Here is a 23447-nt window from a genome sequence, read left to right as displayed (position 1 = left end):
GGAAGACAAAAATATTGAAGACAGAGGTGCATATAGGTAAGTATAGATTTACTATTGTTAACACCACATCTACTTACCGTGACGATAATGAGTCCAAAAACCAACTTAACAAATAATTTCAGAGCTCTAAAAAGGGGTGAATATACGTATATCAAGTTAAAGAACATACCATTTTTTGAAGTAACAGGTTTAGCAGAGATGTTACTTTATGGCTGTGTAGTCTATAAGTGTCCATGTCTTCTGTCCTCCACTCATGGATATTCAGAAAAGGATGCTAAGACTTGGCTTTACTATGCATGTGCATGTAAGTGTCAAGTACCATCTGTAGAACAGTAATTTTAACAATGACTAACCACCCTGAATTTGAAGACATCATGTGATTTGTGTTCCCATGTTAGGCCATGTGGTTACAACCTCTATAGCATTGCCACTGTATTCTCTCCCTCTCTCAGGTCTCTGGTCAGTACATAGATCTGCATAGCCCAGTTCTGCCTCCTCTGTGCAGTGGGCCAATTTGTCTCACTAGTGTTTAACACCAGTGAGACAGTAGTAGGGTTGTCCTGGAGTTAGCAACACCATCCACACATTACACCATCAAGCTAAGCTCATTCTATATTATGTATTATAAATGTATAAATTATAATAAATGTTTTAAGTTATGCATTAGCAGCATAAACAGAAATTATATGCCTGTTTCATAATCAGAGTTGTATACTCTAAAACTGTGACTCAAGTGCTACTTTGTTATCTTTTGATTTTGTTTCATGGGTTATCCTTCAACACTGTAACCCAAATAAGCATAACAAGTCCATATTTCACCTTTTCTAACGTATCCCAGCTAATAGAATGGGGCTCTTTTCAGTCTCAAGTTTTATCACAACTTTTTTTTACTTCTCTAAGACCTTGCAGTCATAAGTACATGTAACCATCAAGTAGACTCCTGCCCAATATTAATTAAGAACCCCCCCCTTTAAGATCTAATAACCAATACACAAGGGGGCATATTCTCAACGAGCTATCGCCGAGTTATCGGCACTTTAGCGCACCCAAAGTCACGATAAAAATACTGCCCCATTCACAAGCTGGTGCTAACAGCCTGTACCACCAGGTTTCCGGTGATAGCATCCTCAAAAAACATCACCACGGATGACCCCGGCAACTATTGCTAATGAGAAGCAGAGTAGGCGTTCCCGAGCAAAAAGCAGCGACAACACCACTCCACAACATTCTCAAAGACCTGCCAGATCGGCGATAAGAACACAAAACATGCGATAAGGTGCGTTAGCAGCAGGAAATTAACACCTGCTCTGACCTGGTGCAAGGTCGGACAACAACCGGGACCAGACAAGGGAGCCCAGCCCAGAGCCTCACCTGAAGAACAACAGATGCCCTGGAGCCAACGATCATGCAGCTCGGACACCCAAGAGGGCCACAACACCCACCACCACCCACAGCCGTATCATCCCCACACCCCCGGGGCCCCACCCGAGGCACCCCACACCACCCCCGGAGCAAAAGATTGCACATCAATGTCATGAAATCATGAACAAAATCATTCGCCTGATGCCCCAGAATCACAACAACTAACAGTCATGTGAGTACAGAAAAAGCAGAATCAACCATTCACCATTGAGAGTCCAAACAAAATATCACAATCAAATTTCGAACCACACAACAATTTAAAAAAGAGTCATGGCGGGTCATCCCTGGACAATCCGTAAGTGACAGCTCGTAAGACAATAACCCAGATAAGAAGGTGTGTCAGGCACTCATCAAAGGACAGAGAGAGAGAAAGAGAGAGACTGAACAAGGAGCGCAAAGACAATTGGGCCCTTGGCACATACCTGCCAACTGTTGCGAGTGTCTCGCAATTGGTGCACCCTAAATCTAAGGCCTGGCAACAATTCCAGCGCGAAAGCCACATCACATTTCAGAAATGCAAGCAGTAGTCAGACTAAAATTAGGCATGAAAGCTCCTTTGTCTCAATACACAAGTCGGTAGGACATCCGAACCCCCGACCTTGGTCTCCAATGCGCCCGGCACCCCCTGAGTGAGATACCATACCAGACTAAGGTGACTCCCACACACAAACTGCGCTAATGAAAGACCAATGTGTCCACACCCCACACACACTTGTCCCTGCTTGGGCTACACCTGCATGGCATGCCCCCAACACATCTGTAAAAAATACAACCCATACATCCAAACGTCGAACACACATACGACCCATTGCTCGGAGCTGTGGCATATCGTTCACAGAACTGCCACCGGTCTGAGGAGTGCCGGTGGTACGAGACCAACAAACGCAATGGCAGGCAATACCGGGCACATGCACAACCCCAGTCACGTTGAACTGTACCGTGCACGAATGCTACATCTGTTGGGAGCTCTGCCAATGGCAGTTTTGCGAATCAGTTACCATCTGAGTTTCTGACTTGTGTACGTCACATGCGTACAGCCCTGGTTCGACTGTCGATCATGCACATTCGAGTGGCCCATGGAGGTCTGCCTATCCAACACAATGGTAGCTGAACTGGATTATGACTTGTGTGTGCGCCCCCTGTTGGCCCACGAACAGGAGTGCAAACGGGATGCCTTGATATGTGGTGTCTGTGCCAGCACCAGTGGATGGGAGATTGCACAAGTCATCGTGTGCAGTGACCACATCGAGGCGCTCTCCTATTGGGCTGTGTTGCAGATTGGTGAAACGGCATGGTCGGAGCACATCTGTCCGGACCAGTTAATGGATTGGCTCTTCCTCGTGTTTCTTGAATTCGAGAAAGACGTACTTCCAGAACTGATTGCCTATGAAGCAGCGCTCGCATTCATGGACAAGTAACCACCTTCCTGCAGACACAATTGACTGACACCCAGAGCACAGCTCCCAACACCATGTCGCATTGTGGAGGAATGGTCACATATCCCTGAACAACAGAGGACATGTCTGCATTCGCCCGGACTCAGAAGGCATGTGCGTGCACCTACGCATGTGGTCACACACCTGTGCAAGGTGCTGCAGCCCTATTGGCAGAGCTGTACAGCGTCGCTTGGCAACGTTCCTAAATCTGACATACTGCTGAATGGAGACTACACACATGGCAATGTAGCACGACATGTGACCTTGTTGGTCCCTTTCACCTGCTCACTGTCGGCATAGCACACATTCTGGGCAGTCCAGTGGCACAGCTCCATGCAGATCCCATGGGCTGTAAGTCGTGTCCCCTGACACGGGGCAATGAGCAGACGCCAAACATCACATGACTCGACCAGCAAGGAAAGGTGGGCTGAGACCGTTGCCAACTGTAAGGATATGTGTTCTTTTTTGCCACTCCATTCCTTGCACCGCGAAACGTTCCCATTCTGCCTGTAGGGGTCTTAAGCATCTGTCTGCCTATTGTGTCCCATCACTTGCCCGTACTGACACGCACTTGCTAATAAAGTCTATGCAACTTCACCAGTGTACAAATGTGATGTGTTGATTAGTATGACCAATCGTGTGCCTCAATGAGCATTGTCCGTACACAGGGAGGGAAGAGATGTACTGTAGCCACCTGCGATGGGGGACACTACTTCAGGCGGGCTACCTAATCTGACATTTACACACACAGCCCTATACGATACATGGATGTGGGGCTACGTTGGGGGATACGAGATTGTTGTTCATGTGCAATGAGGCCACAGCTAGTTCACACCTTCACATTCATCTAATTGGCCATGTGGGTCAGGCTCAAACATGCACATTGATGACATTTACCTGGGTGTACCTTTCAGTGCAATCAACGTCCCTACATTCATCCATACTTGTACACGTGAGGGAACATAGACATGACACATCTGTGTGATTTGGAATGTTTTATTCACATTCTGGGGAGTCTCGGAGCTGGAGGGGTACATGGCCAGTACAAGCCCACATGCCATGGTTGCCCAGTGGTGGGCCAACTGAAGTCCTTGGGAAATGCAAAGTTAATCAGAAGCTGAGTTCAGTCCACAGCCGGATTTCTGTGTGATTGGTACAGGAGCAGATATGGCAGTTCATATCGGGGTCCAGGTGAATGTTGCAAAGTGTTCTGGGGGAAAGTGGGAGGTGTTGTTCCAGGGCATGATGCATTGGACTGAACCAGGCAGGTACAGGCCATGTGGCGGGTACGGATGCTACTACCTCCTTCCTCACACAGTCATTACCCTCCACATCTTATTCCTCTGAGACGTCTTCTGTGTCTGGTGTGTCAGGTGTGTGTGGTGCTGTTATGGCAGCATCACTGTGGGCCACTGACACATCAAGGTGTGAAGGTGATATGGCTACATCACTATGGGCCAATGACACATCAGGGGGCGGAGATGTGTGTGTCGAAGTTCCTGCAGAAGTCATCTGGGTCAGGCTCTGTGGCAGCAATGGCAAGATGAGGATCTGCAAGGCCTGGAAGATCCCAGCTACATCTTGCTAGTGTTCAGCCATGACAGCCATCCTTCTAGCCTGGATGCGCTCCATGGTCTCCATTGTCCTCCGCATCTGTGCCAACTCCGTGCTGTCATCGCTGGAGCCTGTCTGATTCGACAGTTCTTGTATCCGAGTAATGGCCCCAGCGAGGTCAGCCAAGGATTGTGGGTGAGCATGGTGCGGACAGGGTGTGTCCGTTAGGGACTGTACATGGTCCCTGATGGGACTCAGACACCCACGTATGGCATCGAGTTTGGCTGCCACGTGCTCGAAACCCACCCTTAGCTGATCTGCCAAATCCACCTGGCACGCTAACACACGGCGTTGGAATTCCATGTGTTGGTCGTTGGGGTCTAGTGGGCCAGCCATGGGGGTGTGTGCTTCCTGCTGTGTGGCCTGTGCAGGGGGTGGGGTCACCGCGATGCAGCTGGGCTGCCCTGCTCCTGGGGATGGGGTGCGGATGCTTTCCACGAGCCGTTGGAGGGTGTCTGGGCAAATGTGCAGGGTGTCCTCTTTATCATCACTGTGCAGATGTGTGGTCTACTCTGCAGGGGTTTTGATTGTCTCTGCAATGTAACTGGGAGATGCAGGTTAACAGTGTGTTCCATGTATGTTGACGCATTGTACATGTTTCCAGACAGACTGCATGACAATGTACATTGTGACTGTTTTGGAGGAGCTGGCTATTTGATGGGAGACAGTGGACGTTTCGACTACATGACGGATGTGAGGTTGCATTCGTACATTCTCATGTCACGGTGTCATGCAATGCCAGATGTGAGTGGCCAGTTTCTATGCACGAGCAGCACCAGTTGTGTCCTCTGTCCTTTGGTTTAAGTGGTGCACTCTGTACCACATTGTCGTCAATGTTGATGTGCTGTGATTGCTATGTGTGTGTGCTGCATTGTTGGCAAGTCTGCCCTGCAGCTCTGATTTGAGTCCCCTTATCCCTTTGAGTCGGTATGCTTTTGACTTGTGTGCTTTTCGGTTGCTGTGATGTTTGCGACTTGGGTCATTTGTGCTCTTGGACATATTTTCTACTCTTGAGCATTGTTTGTCTGCAGATGTGTTTTTGAGGTCATGGGTTGTAGGTGCACTTGGATGTGTCACAGTGTGACCTGATCCTTTACGGATGTGGTCCACACTCAGCCACCTTAGAGTCGTCTTGTGCACCATGTCATGTATTGTGAGTGCAGCCATGCTATCTGTCATCCAGTGTCACTTGCATAGTCCGTGTGGCTCATTGAGCCGCTGCTTTTCTGGATTCAGCACATGTGCATGGGTAGGTTGTGGCATTGGTGATATGGAGGGGTACTCATTTGTGCACATTGTGGAAGGGGGCCTACTTGGTGTTTCTATGTGTGCTGCAGTGTGCCAAGGGTGTCAGGGACGTGTTCCACACTCATTGTGGGTGTGCAGTGTGCTGCACATGATTGTGCATGTGTGCCATTGTGCCCATCTCCCTCCGTCCCCCCAGTCCCTGGTTGTTACTCATCCTGTTGCTGTTGGGTCAGGTCATATCGTGCTGTGTCCAGACCCCCAACTACTTGCACCGTCTCCGCACTGATGACTATGGCGACCATTTGCTCCAGCTCATCCAGCTCCTCCTGTGGTGCAGGAGTCCCACCTCCAGTCGCCTTTGCTGCCTTTCCGTTGGCAGCGAGATTCTCCTTGGTTTGGCTGTGCACTTCATGCCAGCGCCTCTTGACCTCCTCCATTGACTTCCTGGACACTCCAACTCCATTCACGTTGGTGACGATGGACTTACATATTTCCGTTTGTGTTGCCAATGCGGCAGTGGAGGTGATGGACAGTTGTTGGTAGTGTTCCATCACCTCCGTGACGATGATCCGGTCTTCCTGCGGACTGAACCCAGTCTTCCTCTTCTCCTTGCCCGTTCCCGGGCACCGGGTTCCTGGCTGGTCCTCCGCGGGGCTTGTGGGGTTCGGGTTTTCCTCTGCACTCGGTCCGGGTGCATCCATGGTGCTACGCAGTTTGATTTGGTTTTGGTGTGTTTTTTTTTTGTTGCTCTTATGGTGCCTTTTCCCGCATGACGCGTGGGATTGCAGGCCTGTGGCTGGTTTTCGATGATTTTTGTATCGCGCTTGGCATCATCGCAGCTTTTTTTACGTTCATGTTTCGCATTTTTGCGTCGTCGCATTGACTTTGTCGCGAACATTTAACACGCTATCGTGAGCGCATCGCTTGGTGCCGCCGGCTTGGGTATGCCGCGTTACCACGGTATTATTTTCCCGCGATGGACTGCGATGTGAAGAGTTGCGTTAAGCTACTTTTGCGGTAGTTTTCAACCGTTCTTGAGAATATCCCCCAAGGATTATTGTGGTAACAGATGGGCATGTAGTGGTGTCATTTTTAGGTCTTCCTATATACTGCTGTACACATTGTATTGCTCCACATATAGCCCATGCAGTATAGTGTACGAAGTGATCAATGACATCAATTTTTTATTTAATAATTATTTTTTCATTGACATGCAAATGTTATGTTGGGTATAGTGGCAGTTAAGTAAAATGTCTTGTCCAACACCTCAGTGTTTAGGGTGCATATTTGAAAGAAAACATTAATTTTTGCAATATCGTTTTCAATTTTGTACCTCTTTTCCTGGGATTAGTCCTTGTTTAGATTTCTCTACAGATTTAGCTGTCTGGGAGACAATGTCATAAATAATTTTAAAGGTATATGGTTGAAAGTAGGAGTTAAAACAAGGTGGTTGCTCACTTACTGTTCTTGGCATTAGCAAATTGGGCAATTACCCTGGGACCCTCCTTCCAAAGGGCCACCAGTAAAGTGATTTGTGAATTCAGAAATCTCACATGAAAACCAGATTTATTTTACGGTTTGAAAGCAGGCCATGCTTAACTGAAGCGTAGAACGAATGCCCAGCCTACCTAAATCTAAACATCCTACTCTCATGAAGTTGACTTTAAGATGTTGCATGTAAAAAAGATCCAGATTCTAGTGGTGAAAATGAAATAGGCTTCTAAATGCTTGTTTATGCTTTCAATTGTTGCTTTTTAGCCGGTGGACAGCAAGGAGCTTGACCTTTGGGCTGTATTTGATTGTCCACGCATTGCTTTACATCAAGAGGACTGCTTTAGCTGTAAATGTGTAATACTTTCAGAGTTGATCGAAACAGGAGGCCCCAAAATATATCTTGTCTGTGGCCCCAGAAATCCTAGAGGTGCCAATGTGCTACCCATCCTCCTCTCTCACTCGCGTCACCTCTGCCACCCTCATACCATATTATTGCTTACTTCCATTATCATCGTCCCACCTTCTGCTCTGTTATTGCTTGCATTATCATTAGACAGATGGCCTTTGGCAATGCTTGTTACAGAAAAATTAGACTAATTGGCTTTGCCAGTGCTTGATGTGATATGAGTTTCTGAAAAAATAAAAAAAACTCATCTGTTACATTTTTTCCTAAACTTACCATGTTCTTCTGTCTTTATATTGGCTAACCCGGGACTCTAGCTCTGTAACATTGCTCTTCCCCCATCTACCCCGTAACATGGATGTTCTGATCTTTCCACTGCGTGCATTTGACTGATTTCAGTGCCTAAATCCTGTGCTTATCCTCTTTACTGAGACTGAGACTAACTGTGCTTTTAACATGTTCACTAGATCTGCAAGGAGATCTCTTGGTGCTGGTCTTAGCACAAGAGCAGCCTGTACCCTACAAAAGATATGATTTCAGGACCATTTTGAAAACATATAAGGAGTGCCTTATTTCCATTGGAAATATGTTCCAAAGAAACAGGCATTGAGAAGAGGTGAATTGAAACTGGGGGGCTGGTAGACGTACAAGATTGCTGCTTCTCAGAGAGTTTTACAAACAGATTTTGTCAATCAAATTCTTCATGGCATGGTGTTAATGCACCTAAAGAGAATGCAACCCAGTTTACTTTACTTACATTTAACCCATTACTGGACTGGGGGAAGGCAGAACAATGGATTGGCCTTCTAGCATCAGTGACATGGTCTCATTTTCTAGTCCCTTGATGAGCGATGGGGTATGAACACATTTTGCTCTCTCTGAAGTCTATGCATCTGGTGTCCAGGAACACCTGTCAGGAAGGAAGAACAGTAAGGAATGTATTTAGGCACCAGCTATTGCTACTGAACATGGTGGAGAGGAGATGGTTTAACTTATAAATGTAATGGAAGATCATGACATACCCAAGTAAACATGCCATTTAGAGAGCGCTAAATATCTGGTGCTTCTCGGATGAGGTATTACTAAAAAATAAAAAATTTGTGTGTAGCAGAATGCAGGCTAAGTTCAAAATGCGTTGTAAATATAGAATGCTTCAAAGGTAAGGAGCTTTGGTCCAGCGTAGTCTGAGGAAACTGAAGCAAATAGCTTTCTTGAAAAATAAACGCAATCTGTAGAACTTGTGTGTGGCATTTTGCCAGTGAAGAGTGGCGCATCTAAAGTGGATGGCGACCGCAAACACCTCAGCGGCAGAAAGAGCATAAAGTGCAAAAGGGGCTTCACCAACCTTGAAAATGATCACTGGCACTCGCTGGTCCATCCGACATAGGTAGAATCCAGTTTTCTGCTTCAACACATCTAGGATCACGAACATGCGATGAAGGTTCCTGCTGGCGCCGAAGCTCCCGACTCAGGTGACCATTGTCGTTTGGTGTTCGAGCCACGCCTCTCATCTTTCAATAATTCTCATATCACTCCTAATCCCCACAGCCTCAGTCTCCAGTAGCTAACTCCTCTTCCTTTCAATCTCAGATATTCTGCATGGATTTACTTTGCAGGCAGGTTCTGCAGAGAATGCCCAAGTGCCTTCCTTGTGGAAATGTGGATGGGTGCACTAAGAGCCATTTCCCACAGGACGTGGGCTATTGAGTTCTTGCATTGAACCTCTTATAGGTTCCAACTCTATTAAGAGCCCTTCATTTCTACAAGAGTTCTCTGAAATCAAACTGCATAGTCACTCTCGACCACTGTCTAGGATTGTAGTGTACTATCTCCCATTGTTTTTATCTACCTCTACATCCTTCTTACTCATATAATGTTATTTCTGTTTAAGTTTATTTATGTAGATATACTTCAGAAAACCATGTACATAACTAATTAAATAGCAAGGTATATGGGCCTAAAATGAAGCACATTGACTGTCTGCTTATCTTTTAGGGGATGACACAAAATATGACAGAGAATCTCACCTTTTACGTTTAAAAGATGTAGCAATATTAGTGTGCTCGATTAGTGTTTAGGAATCCAGCAAAATAACTTCACTCCTTTTTTCACACCATTAAAAACTAAGATTGTTGGAGGGGAATCTTTGAGCTCCATTCCTAATGAACAAGCAGTGAACTGTTGCAACTCTTACTCATCTTTGTGACACAGTTCAAACTGTTGTGTGAAATGATTGGCGTGTGTGCTTGCAACATTGAGAAGAGTTAACAGAATCATCTGCATTGCAGGAATATCGGTGAGCACAAGGAATATGTTTTTATCCATCTACATAACCCGTTACCCTGCAACCACCACCAGGCCCTCAATCTCACTCCTGTTTGTGGGAATCTACTTTTATGTTCAATTCATGCATGTGGTGTCAGAGAGTCTCTAGGATTCCACTTTTGTCAAGGAATGTCCATGCACTCCAAGGAAGGTGATCCTTGGGACCGCCAGTTTGCCTTTGGACTCACCTGTCCCTGTGGAAATCAATCATGTGTGCTTGTATAGTTCCAGCAAGGAAGTCCCCAGGATTTCCCATGACCCAATGCCTCCTTGAGGCAACCATCCCACCAGCAGACCTGTAGGATGGCCTAGGTAACAGGGACACCAGCGTGGTGGTGCGTGTCGCACCACACTCATGTCTGCCACTGCCAAGTTGGACCCTGTATTCAAAGGCAATTACTGCAAATGGCCTTGGCAGGGGTAGCCTGCTTGTGACCGTTTTAAGGCCAAGTGATGTTATATATGTTTAAGAATGGACCCCAATAGATTACCTCAGTGTATGCTCTACTGCAAAATCCTTTCCTTAAATGTTTTTACTCTGTTCGTTATTACTCAAGCAGCAACATAATGCAACATAATGCAACATGGAGTTTAACTCTTTTTCCACTAATGCACATTTGTGTAAAAAAGAATTTAGGTGTTAAGTGTTCCTAAAAATCATGGGGTCATATTACAGCAATTTTGCACTTGTACAAAACAAACTCAGCCCATATTTTGTAATCGTCGTAAAATGGATGCGGATAGCTGTAATGCCCATTGTTATTAAATGCAGTGGCATCTAAATGAGTCATGTGTGAGCTGTCTTATAGAAACTTTGCACTGATACAAACAAAAGGGCTCATGGATTGCCTCTACTCTGCTGCTTGCTTAACTTGAAAATAAAGTAAATAACATTTGTCTTAGCCCATAATACATAGAGATTTGTGCATATTGGCAAATTTGGCGGCAGTGATTAGTAGAACTGTTGCTAAACATATGTTACTCACTCTTTTGCATATGAAGGATTTTAGGTTTCTAATACATATTTTAACAAAATATCGTCGTTCATTAATAACTGTTACTTAAACAAAGTAGCATTGAAATATTTTGCATAGTGTTTATGCTTGCACAATAAAAATTAGATGATTTGATTTTGCTCTATGGTTATACTCATTTTTCACCAGTTTGAAAAGTAGAGACAATTCAGTATTTCCACTTTGTGTTTGTTCTGGCTATTGTGTATGGCTTGACAGGACAGCTGTCTATTTCAAGTTCATGACAATATGCATAAAGTGGGCTTTGGCTCCTCCCAGAGTGGTGTTTGTCTCACCTCATGTTATTGGCTGTTTGGAGCATTCCACCTCCCATGGAGTAATACAACTCTATGCATAGGCTATTTGTTTTGTACAGACATAACCAAAAAGGCAATGGAGTGAAATCTAAGCATATAGTCAAAGAGTGATATGCGAGGTAGTTGATTTATGGACTTCATTGTGATGTAGTGTTCTTTAAAGTGGGGTGTCTTCAAATCTTCCATAAATGGGAGCAGCACTGGGGAGACCCTTAGGGATACAGGCATATTTTTCCAGATCATTGGCTCATAGATAGAAAAAGCATTCTGCCTTGTTGTTGCTTTTCTATTCTTCTTAGTGCACGAGTATATAATGCACTTGTAGTAAGGTGGTTGGAATATCTGTCAGGTTGTGACGCAGTACCTCTCCACGAAGTTCCAAATCAGGCCCTTTGTCTCCAGTGTTATAGTGGACTGCTTGTGGGTGTGCCAATAGCCACCAGAAATGGTAAACTTGTCCGCAAGATAAACTTTGGTGCTGGTCATTATGTTATGTTTGTTATGTTATTTAGGTACTTGTAAAGCGCGTGGCTACGCCAAAGAGTGTCCCTGCGCTGCAAAGACCACGAGACAGACAGAATGCACACAAGCAGGTAGGCCCAGAAATAATATAAAAGCCAGGTTTTTAGTTGCCTCCTAAAGGTGAGGAGACCCTGCACCAGTCTAAGAGAGAGGGGCAAGCTATTCCATAGCCAAGGTGCCACCACTTGAATGGATCGACCACCCATATGGGAGTGGAAAAACTTTAGGATGGTCGTCAGGAGCTGTACTGAGGACTTCAGAGTCTGTTGTGGGACATAGTGCTGAATCCATTTCCTGATGTAAGTGGCCCCTGTATTATGGCGGCCCTTAAAGACCAAGACCAATGCTTTAAAATGGATCCTCATCCGGACTGGTAGCCAGTGCAAGGATATCAGGTGGGGGTCATGCGCACCCTAGGGCCTACCATGAGAATGACTCTGGCCGCCGCATTCTGGACCACTTGCAAGCGACCTAATAGATAGTCAGGGAGGCCCAGGTACAAGGTGTTGACGTAGTCCAGCCTTGATAAAATCAGGGCCTGGACTACAGTCTTCCTATGTGTGACCGGAAGCAGGGGCAGAAAATTCTTTAACATTTTCAATAGCCCAAAGCAGGTTCCGGCCACTGTTTGAATCTGAGCGTTCATGGACAGATCAGCGCCCAGCTTGACCCTGAGATTCTTCACGGTGCTTACTGAGGTTACATATCCTGTGGCCATCATTGGCGCCATTCTTCACCAGGATGAGAGCCGAAGAAAATAATCTCTGACATTACAATTGGTTTCGTCTAAGCCAGGAAAACACCTCTGTCAAGCAGGCGTTTATCTCACTGCCTCTAAAATTGGCACCCTTATCACAGGTGAACAACAATTTCATGTTATTGGCGTAAGATACTATTTTTGCGCCGTATTCCTCAGCTAGGAGCGCAAGGGGGGGCATGTACACGTTAAAAGGTTTCGGGCTCAAAATCGAGCCTTGTGGAACCCCTACATTCATGCGGGGATGGGAGCCGAAAAGGGAGGGGGCCAGATTGTTTGCTGACGGCCACTTAAAAAGGAGGTGAACCATCTAAGTACTCTGACACTAATGCCACACTGCTGGAGACTTCGCAGTAGTTGGTCGTGGGGCACGGTATCAAAGGTCGCGGAAAGGTCCAGCAATACCAATACCGCGTTGCCACCTCTTTCTAGTGTTGCTTTAATTGTTTCAGAGATTTCTAAAAAGGCAGTTTCAGTACTGAAGTTTGATCTGAAACCCGACTGACTCGGGTGAAGAACATTGTTGGCCTCCACATATTCCATGGTGACTGTATTTACATATTTCTCCAGAACCTTGGAAAAGAAGGGCAGCAATGATATTGGCCTGTAATTACCGGCGACCAACGGATCCGCCGTGGGTTTCTTTAAAAGCGGGAGAATGTTTGCGTGATTCCAGCCCTCTGGCATTAGCCCCTCACGCAGAGAGGTGTTCAGGACCAGTTATGGCTTTATGAATGATGCAGGTGAAGTCTCTATCTCATGGATGCACTTTATGCAGTAATCAGTTCTTTTTTTTCCATTACAGCAAGTGCTGGTCATGACTAAAAATGCAAATCAGGCCTATTGGTTGTGCAAATTGTTTTTACATAAATGGATCACAAAATAGTGTGAAATGATTGAAGGCTGTTCTGGACCTTGCTCGGGTCAGCCATATTCTGTTGGGGCTTGAGTCATTGCTGGTGGGATTCTATAGACCTGCTGCCACCTCTGTCACTCCCTACAGTTCCCCACGTCTCATTGCAGCAGACACCTTGTGGGGGGTATAGAGTAAAAGGGAGAGGAATGTGTGTGAATATGTGCGAAGGGAGAAAAAGAGGGGGAGAGAGAGAGAGAAAGGCAGAGTGGGTTGAAGGTTTTTGACAGGGCTGCAAAACTTCTTTAACAAATCACCCTACGGTTCTTTGGTGAGAAGTGAAAACTAGGAGGCTGAGTCCCTCCAGCTTCTGCATTTGTCTTTTGTTGAATGAATAGAATGAAGAACGCTTGGACACATGCTCACTAAAAGCGGTTTGTAAAACGTGCATCATTTGTACAAGTTCTTCAACACGTAGGGTGATGCCTCCGCTGTACATGGGGAGCAAGCGCACACCGCTCCACAGCCTGTTCAGCAGAGCTTTGATAGGTTGCTTGTATCACAAAGCCGCTCGTTGTTGCCAGGCCCAGAGGCAAAAAGGCTCCAAAGTATTCAGAACGTTCCTTCTCGGTCTTATCGAGTTACTGAAGATATGGTGGAGGCAGCCAATCTTTTTGTTAGGGCTGACTGGCCCCTTGTCTCGCTCATGTTTCCAGAGAATGCAGCTTTGTAAAAGATCAGGCTTTCAGGCCTGGATAAGCAGTGAATGGTTATTCCAGCTGTCTGGTTAATCCAGATTTCCTGGTATGCTTAATTTGAAGCTTCTCTCTGTGTATGTGAAAATTATTTGGTGTATTTCTCGAGGTCTTTAAATCCACAGCTGAACTGGAGTTTCTCATCTGGAATCTGTACAGTGCATAACTAGTATCTGAGCAGTGGTACTTCACCACGGTCAGCAGCTGCAATGAAACAGATCCATGCTGGTTTTTGAAGGTTAATTTTGTAAAAAGTGTTTCTATTTGTTTTAAATTGAGCCTTCTAATAGATAATCAGGAACGGCGTAAGTATTTTCAGCATGCCAGACAAAAATTATGTTGGTTCTCGAGCACTCTCCATACAATTAAAAAAAGAGAGTTTTGGAGTCTGTTGTACTTAGTAGCTTATCTCTACCACTACTTTCACATTGCAGCTGCTGTTTTACCATGCTTTTACAAACTCTTAAATCAGCATTTTGTGGTCCTTTTCGACCTATATATGCTGATCCTGCCCAGAGTTTGCAGAAGCGTGGTAAGACTGCAGCTGTAATGAGAAAGTAGTGGTAGAGATGAGTTACTGAGTACAACAGACTCCAAAGCTGTGTTGTTTACTGTACGTTTTTCAGGCAAACCAAAGGTTGTGTATATACATTTTATTTAGAATAATTATATGTTGTGAAGAAGATGTGACCCTTAGGCTTTAAGGCCACTTTTGGGACCTGGGGACCGATGTTCGAATCCCAGTTTTTGTGTTAGACTCAACATCGTGCGATTCTGGGCAAATCACTTTATCTCCCTGTGTCTTAATGTGTTTGGAAGATGTATTTGTGTGATCCGCCCTTGATGTGCACAATCTTGTAGATTGACTCCCAATCCCTCTGGTAACGTGCAAGCGCTCTTGCTTCACAGCTAGGATTCTACTATATAAATACTAATACATACATATGTCAACTCATTTGCTTAAAATCTGGCACTCATCCGCCCCTCTTGGACATAGGTGCAACATTCCCATTTAACCATTTGCAATGTACACAGATTATTTCTCTTTTCCCCACAGTTATGCAGTAAGAACGCATCACAAAAGTCTCAGCACACACAGAATGTCAGGGTGTCACTTTGATTTTCAAACATAAGATTGTAGCAATTTGTCAATAGCTCCTTTTCTGTTGCAATATTATTCACAGAATTTGCATTATAACAGTGTCTCATTGATTCTCAGCATTTACAATGTACACAAGTGTGGTTTTATTTCTTTCAGGTATTTTATATAGCTCCATATATTGCCTTGCCTTTACTTCAGCTCCTATTCTGAGCATGAGTAAATTACGATTCAGCTTGCCACAGAAGCGACTGGCTAAATCACCATTACAGGTTTTGTGGGATACTTCAGTTTCTGACTTATTTTAGCTTGCATATTTGACAGCAAAGATGAGGAAGAAGAAGAGTTTTACAGCAGATTGCAGTCCATCCTGGAGAAATGCCTTGAGAGAGACATCCTCATACTGATGGGGAACCTCAATGGCAGAATTGGAAGTGACAACACTGGTTATGAAGAAGTCATGGGCAACCATGACCTTGGCGACATGAGCAAAAATGGTGAAAGGCTCTCAGATCTCTGTGCCCTGAACAATCTGGTGATAGACGGTAGTTTATTCCCACCCGAAAGAATACACAAGGCAATGTGGGTGTCACCAGACTATTCAAAAGAGAATTTAAATCGACCCTGTCTACATTGCCAAGAAGTTCCTAAAGGTCCCTGCAGGGTGAGAGAGTGATAAAAGGAGTGGACATGGCGTCAGACCATCCATCACCTTGTCGTGGCCAGACTGCAGCTAAAGCTGAAGAAAGCATGGATGGAACTGACAAACCAATGCCAGTGATATAACACCACCCTCCACAAAGATGCCCAGTGACTACTCAGTCACCCTCAGTAACATGTTTTAAGACCTGCAAGAACTAGAGGATGACAAAGACCCAGTAAAAAAGCCAGTGGGAGAAGGTAAACAAAACTGACCTAAACCTGCCAAGAGGTACTGGGTCTCAAGAAACACCAGCATAAAACATAGATATCTACCGAGACCTTCTGCAAAATCTAAGTGAGAAAGGAAAAGAAAGGCCGGATACATTTCTGCAGTCATACTGAAGGCAGACATTGAAACATCAGTAGACATGCTCTACCCCATGTTTGGAAGGTTCTGGGAAGAGGAAACGGTACTATCTGGAAGGAGGGATATCTGATCAAGATCCTCAAGAAAGGTGACCTGAGTAACTGCACAAACTACAGAGGGATAACAGTTCTATCAACCCCAGGCAAAGTGTTTGAGAAAAGTCATCCCTAACAAAATGAAGGAACAAGTCAAGGCTTAGCCACAAGACCAACAAGCAGGCTTCTGCAAAGATGGATTCGGCACAGACCAAATAGCAACACTGCATCATCATTGAGCAGTCGATGGAATGGAAAACTTCATTGACTGAAAAAACATTCAACAGCGTGGGCAGAGAGACCCTTTTGAAACTCCTCTGCCACTACAGTGTGCTGGATAAACTCTTAAGAATCATCAGGAGCTCTTACAAGGGGATGACCTGCAAGATAGTCCATGGAGGACAACTCACGGAACCTTTCGAAGTGAGGGCCGGAGTCCACCATAGTTGTTTGCTCTCAAATTTTCTCTTCCTGCTGGCCATAGACTGGATCATGAAAACATCCATAGCAAGGAGAAGAAATGTGATCCAGTGAACACCTTGGTTGCAGCTCGATGACCTTGAGTTTGAGGAGGACCTGGCCCTACTCTTCCGTACCCATCTGCAGATGCAAGGCAAATCCAACAATTTGGCAGCCACATCAGCCCAACATGGCCATCCACAGGAGAAAAACTAAGATCCTGAAAGCTAGCACGACCAGCACAACTGCAGTCACTCTTGTAGGAGATGCACTGAACGAGGTTGAGGCCTTCACCTACCTGGGCAGTGTCATAGACAATCAGGGCAGCATGGACACTTACGTCAAGGCAAAAATTGGCAAAGCAAGGGCTGTAGATCAGGCTTTCTTACACCAACGTAATATTGGTCCTTCTGTATGGAGCAGAAACTTTGAGGACAACAGTTTTTATCACCAACAAAGTCCGGAACTTCATCAACACCTGTCTGGGGAAAATCCTGTAAATCCTCTGACCAAACACCATCCACAGCAATGACCTATAACAACAGACTTCTCAACACACAACTCATGAAGAAATTATGAAAAGCCCCTGGGGTTGAATCAGTCACACCCTCTGCAAGCCCACATTAAGCACTACCTGACTAGCCCTGACCTGGAACCCTCAAGGAAAAAGGAAAGGACGAAGGCTAAAAAACTTGGAGTTGAGGCCTCGTGGCTGACTGCAAAGTAATAGGTTACACCTGGAGTCAGATTGAAAGAAAAGTCCATGACTCTGATGGATGAAGGATCCTGGTTGATGGCTTATACCCCAGGAGGGTTTGTAGGAATAAGTAAGTAAGCACATTTTAGCCAGAAAAATCTGGTAAAATGCGCAAATGAAAAATAGCCTGATGTTTAGGAATTACCATAGAAACTGGGTACAGGAACACTGATTCCTGTTTACTATCGTATAGTTTCAAGTGGCACGACTTTTCCATTCCTCAGAATTACCCAACCTTGTGGTGGTGGTTTCTGTTACTTGAATACCTCATCATTCTTTCTGTGTACCTTAGATGGACTTAAGCAATATAGTGCAATGTCTATTCGGCATAGAACAAGGGCACCTTAAAATGTATTCTAGAGTAGAGCTTCAGCACTTCAGTTTTTGTCAGTCCCTGAGAGCACTGACCCTCTGTCGAAATCCAGTATAAACCCAGTATCCAGTACAGGCTATCAGAAGCACCCTGAAATTAAAATACTTAGGTTCTGCCTTCAGGTCAGGGTTCAAAGCATTCAAAGATCTGTATCTTAGACATCTGAGTTGTCTACCCTTTTGTATTTATCGGTAGAAGCATAAAGTATATAGTCTACAGCATAACTGCTGAATCTGAAAGCTACCATTGGAATTTACATGAGCCAGATTCACAAGGAAAAGTGTAAAAGTACAGGTGAAGTCCTATAACTCCACTAGAACATACTTTTACACTTTTTCATCCAAGCCGTGTGACGTTTGTACAGCTGCCTATTCCCCCCTCGTGAATAATTGTACATGGCATAATGTTGCACACATTGGAAAATTGTATTAGATGGGAGCAAAGTCTTTCTCCTACTCCCCTCTAATTTTTTCTCTTCCCCCTCTAGAAGGAGACTCACTCTAGTTCTTGGCTGGGGGATATCCCATATCATTTCAAGGATGGGAAAAGTCAGGTTTTAGTTTGTGAATGTCCACAATCATACAAGTTAGTTGTTGATCTCAAACTTAAAACATTAACTGCATTGGTTTGGCCCACTTTCCATCCCTTGTGTGAGATTTGCTTCTGTATATGTTTTCATTCTTGTTGTGGAGCGGTCTACGGTAATATAACCTTTTACACCTTCCAGGATTCACTTTGTGATTCCTGGCCTGTGTACATGCAGGCATTTTTCTGCTGTGAATGTACCTTTATGGCTGAAAATACGTTAGTGAAGTGAATATCTGTTGGCTTCCCAAAGTATCCTCATCACCTTTCTTCTTCCGTTGTGAGGTGGTGGTGCAGTTTCTGATATTGTTCCAAGGTATTTGATGTAGTTTCTGCTGTTCTTTTGTTGTCGACCGTCATGAAGCTTTATCAGTTCCTATCCGAACCTTAGTTGGGTGGAGAGAAAAGTAAACAACTGACACCAGCACACCAATCGGCACCTTATATAATCCCTTGTTGTCAATTTCTGGGCAGGAGGAACTTTGTTTGTGGGGTCACTTTGCACAGCCAGGTAGTGCTGGGTAGTTTTCGCAAGAAAAAAACACTTTCCAGAGTCAGTCTTAAACTTGGGGATATTTCTAAAGTAAGCAATATGCTGAAAGTTATAGTAGCCATTAGAACAATCATTCCATAGGTTAATAATGTTTCTTGTCCCTCAAAGTGTGGAATTAGAATCCACAGTTGATCAGGACTTGCTCCTTTCACATTATTCGAAAGAGAGGTGACAGATTTATTAATTCACTGCCAGTTTCAAATGTCATCACATTTCCACAGTTTTTCAGGTTATACAAAAGTGGGTTATCTTATGGAAATTCTGCATAAGTATTGTACATTTCATACATGGGTCACATATGGTTCTCTGTTTTCATAGAGGTCTTTCTGTATCTTCACTTATTGAAACCCTCCTGTTCTGTAGATATATTTTGCTACCTGTATCTCTTGTCCCTTGTGGGAAGATTAATTGCACCTGGCTGTACCCTGGTTGTGTGTAAACGGCTCTGCCACCCATAGGTCCTTGTTTGTTTTTACCTTTTTCTTAGTCTCCAACACTGTAACCATTTGTGACTCTTCTTTTTTGTGAAGAACTGTGTTTAATGATTTTTGTAATCTTTCGAAAAAGCGGTTCAATACTAAATGTATGCATTACCCCTTAAATGAAAAAAATAAGCTGCTCTTTCAAACATCTATTGCAAATTCAGACATGTTTAGCCGCTTTGAATCTCTATCAATTCAGTAATGAAAGAAAATAATGCACAACGTTCTGGCAAATTGGCTTGTGATTTATATCTGCATTTCAAACACACCTTCATAGACCTGGCAGCACATCACAGCATCGATTCAGTGGACACACTCATATTAGCATAATGTACTGCAGGATTTACCTCCAAGTGCCTGGGTGTTCCACCTAATTACATATATAATTGACGTTTTATGCATTTTTCTTTAACATTATTTGGTAAATTGATGGGCAGTTCAAAGTTTATTTATGTATTTATGCAGGTCCGTATACCTTCCTATGCATCTACAAATCTGCTCCAAAGCGTGAAAACAAAATATCCTGTAACTCTTAGGGTGTCAAAATACACAACCACTAAAATGAATCATTTCATTGCTTCAAATGCAGCATCAATCCAGAAAAAGCATAATGGCATTAATTAATGGGAGTGGGGGAGGGAGGGCGCAGGGTGGGTGCTTGCCTTCAAGAATCTATCTTAAACACAGCAAAAATATACAGGGACTTGTGTTGTTTGGGGGAGTTCAATACTAATTTCAATAAAGGGCACACTGTCTTACACTAAAAGGAAATTAGAAAATGACTCCCCATTTCCCCCTAATCTGATGCTTCATGTAAGAGGAGAAGCTCCCCGATACAACTGTTAAAGGCCAGTGGTTAAATGCTATTGCACTCTTATCCGGGTGGCAATGCCTGTGTGTTACACACTCTCCCATACAGGGGCTCTAGCGTCTCCGATCCATACATAGGGGGTGGACAATTAGACATTATTTCCCCTGAAGTGAGATTAATAAGGTGATACGCATCTGGTTCTCCTCCCTGAGCTGTTTCCCTCTTTGATATATTTCTCACAACCCCATGCAATGACTCACCTTGCTCCTCTTACGTAATAAATGCTTGATCATCCATCCACCTGTCATTTTCAGACACTGGCTTGGTTTCCCAATATCACCCTATTCCCAACTCTTTATACAATTTTCCCACAAAATGTTCTTAGAATCTCCATCACCCATAGAGACTTTTGACATGAGAAAGTCTTGCCACTACTACTATACTCTGGCTCCTCTCCGTTTCCTGCTTCAGCCACATTAGCAGTGCTTTGTGCTCCCTCTCGTGATATGTGCCACAGTATAGCAGAGGATGCTGACACTGGAATGGGTAAATTATTTTATTTTAGGTCCTATCAACAGAATTCTAAACCTAGATCATAAGAGTTACATAGCCTTTTATTTCCTCCCTGTAATGTTTTATCAGACAGTAAGGGGTCAAATAAAGACTCACGTTGCCGCGCCGGTGGCGATCTCCCGACCCCCAGATTATAAATCAGGAGTTCAGACTGCGATGAGCCTGCCACCAGGGTACCGCCGTTTCCTGGAGGTGTGGCAGTCCAGAGGCTGCAATATGTTTGGCTGGATTGCTGTGGTCCCGCCAAACATAGTACGAGTTTCCTCTCTGCCAGGGTTTACATGGAGGTTCTTACTCCATGTAAACCCTGGCAGAGAGGAAACATAGGGTACCCTACAGGGCCTCCTGGTGGCTCACGCCCTGTGTTTGTACACAGGGGGACACAAGATGTGCCCACCTGTGTGCATACACACCAGTTCCTGCACGGATTGGACTTTTCAATCCATGCCTTGCAAGAACTGTTTTTGGCGTTCCCATTACGGTGCCTGTTTTGAAAGGCACCGCCGGTAGAATGTCCAAAAAAAGACCGCCAGGCACAAGTTGAATTCGTAATCTGGTGGGTGGCCTCACGTCAGGTATTGCTTTACAGCGGCAGGATGGACCTGCCGACGCACCGCCAAACTTGTAATTGGGCTCTAAATAGTTACAAAATATTTCAAATCATGATTTAAATGTTTGAAATACAGCATCTTAGTGGAGTCCTGGTAGCTGTTGCCCAGAGTTTGCCCTTTGATCGAAAAACTTAGCATTAGCTGGGTTATCGCTTCCGGACTCAATGTGCATGCATTTGGGCATGTGCAGTTACACCATGTATTTACATTTTATTCCCTCTCTTTTACTGCTCCCTTCATGAATTGCCCAAACATAGTTATTCATACTGTGTACCTGGAAAGATTTGTGAAGATTTGTCAAACAATTCCAAACTAATATGCAAGCCAAAAAAGAGTTTTGTGTGTGAACCGACCGAAACATAATTACATAGTCACACTATCACCATAAATAGTGCCTCTGTTGTTATGGTTAATTTAGACTGCTTCATTAAAAAGGCATTTTTTGTTTTCTTAAAATGTTTTCTGCCATTTGATGAACCTGCATGGAGCTTTCTAAAACAAAGTACCTCCAGTTTGGATTTTCCTGGTAAGTGCAGATTGCATAAGTGGCGATCTCAGAATTGACATTTCCCATTATAACACCTATAGAATTCTTTTCCTACTAGATAAAATAAAACAGTTAAAGGGAATTAGACCAAACTTGAAAATAGAACTTTACTTAAGGAAGTGCCTTTTCTTGGTTTGTTGTAAATTTGTTCGGTAATCCTTGAGAAACTGGCACTTCAAAAGTGTTCCGACCAGGGCACATTTTAGAGCTATCTGGACCACTAATTTGCAGATCCTCCTCTGATTTGCAAGTCCAATTAAACAAATAAAGGTACATCATTGGACTAGGGAGCTTTATCTCACTTCATGGATTGCGGATTTGTGAATCCGGCTGTGGATTTGCATTCTTAATGGCTGGCCATCACAAAAACATTTATGTTGCTACAGCCATTACCCAATAGGGTGCACTTAGCACCATATTGTCAAAAATAAAAAGGATATAAGCGGGCATAGTAAACGCACCCTGACCCACAGACCCATGTGGTCCTCAGAGGCCCAACCCTGTGGTACTTGGCTGAAGGCCATCCCCTATGACCAACCGCCTGCAGCCCACAGAGGATGAAAAAATTGGGGGCAGGATTTGTGAATCCATTTAACCAGGAGCAATGTGTGATATACAGTTATCCTGACATAATTATATCTTAGAAAAGTAGTATCTTTTCACTCAACTATGAATACTCCTTTGTTCTTGTTGACTATACCAGACAATTCATATCGTATAGTACTGGATTATAAAACATTTATTTGGCACACACAGGCATGTATGGAGTGTAATATGTTTACAGTAAAGGAGTTTTGACATACCTAGTACATAAAAAGTGTAAAATATGCAGATTTTGCAATCATGCTTATATTGCAAACATGCTCTTTTATACAATATATAGTGCCTGAATTACATTATTTGACAGTGTTCATATTTTGGGGTGTTTGGTATGTGTGTACGAGATTACTTCAAGAGTATAAAGCAGACCTGGTTTATTCTCAGCAAAAATAATGGAACTGCTACAAGATGATCGCTCCTTACTAATAATGAATCTCAGTGGTATGTAGGATTGTTTTGTGACCGAAATGTGGTCGCAAAACATTCACAGTTTACCACTCACTTCAAGTAGATGGTGACCCATTTGCAAATGGGAAAGTGTCCCCAAGGAACCCCTTCCCCTTTGTGAATGATAGCGAAAACGTTTTTTCAGAGCAGGCAGTGGGCCCACGAACCACTACCTGCTCCTAAAAAATTAAAAGAATACTTTTAAATTTCTTTTTTTAAACGCATTCCGTTTTCCTTTAAGGAATCAGGCTGCATTTTAAAAAATTGACTGCTTTATTTAAAAGCAA

General features: G+C 44.1%; 1 protein-coding gene across 1 annotated transcript in view; it reads left to right on the top strand.

Annotated features, from left to right (window-relative positions):
- Positions 1 to 23447, top strand: part of AHR (aryl hydrocarbon receptor) — a 342269-nt gene that overhangs the window by 144531 nt on the left and 174291 nt on the right. The window lies entirely within an intron of this gene.

The sequence above is a fragment of the Triturus cristatus genome, chromosome 10 (assembly GCF_964204655.1).
Source record: "Triturus cristatus chromosome 10, aTriCri1.1, whole genome shotgun sequence".
Lineage (NCBI taxonomy): Eukaryota > Metazoa > Chordata > Amphibia > Caudata > Salamandridae > Triturus > Triturus cristatus.
This window is presented reverse-complemented; position numbering and strand designations above follow the sequence as displayed.